Raw genomic sequence first — 760 nt, forward strand, 5'->3', positions numbered from 1 at the left:
AGAGGATGGATTTCACAGAACGCCTGAGAAGATATGGTCTAGTCAGTAGCCGATAAGAAGACTGTGCTATCCGAACAGTGGAAATGTAACATGCCCGGTTCTGTTGTCTATAGAACAGCCTATTCCTGGGGATTTCTGAAAAGCACAAATTGAGATAGTCTCTCGAGTTGTGTAAATCTGTTGTAATACGGTGCTTTCCACAGTTCTGGAGCAAATTGTGTTCACTCTCTTCCTCAGACAACTGGTATCATGCTTGAAGGAAAGAGCAGACGTTGCCACTGATGTGTGCATAGATACTTCGTCTGTGCACTGGTGACTATTATTGTGTCCTTTTTAAGCATTTTTGTAATTGACTACTGTGGGGAGTCGTTTGTGATAGGAACGTACACCTGGGATGCACAAAACCAAGTTCTGGTACCCAACGGCATGAGGAACTACCGCAAATGATCATGTGGATTAACTGAAAACAAGGACATCGTCACGCAATGGAAAAGTCTGACTGAAAAGAATATTATTCGGAATGGCCTACTTAGGCGTTAAAAAATGGGTAGCACACCACTAACATAGGTATAGTAACTGAAGGAGGGAATCGAAACAAATGGTCTCCACAGCAAATAGATTTATTGACTCTGAACGTGGAAGTTATCCACTGACATCTTAAAAAGAACCATTAAGAAGATGGGGTTTTAACTCAAAGTATAGCAATGGTACAAATGGATACAGAGATTAAAACATCATTATGTTAATAATTTGCAGCCAC

Source organism: Schistocerca piceifrons, chromosome 5 (assembly GCF_021461385.2).
Source record: "Schistocerca piceifrons isolate TAMUIC-IGC-003096 chromosome 5, iqSchPice1.1, whole genome shotgun sequence".
NCBI classification, from domain to species: domain Eukaryota; kingdom Metazoa; phylum Arthropoda; class Insecta; order Orthoptera; family Acrididae; genus Schistocerca; species Schistocerca piceifrons.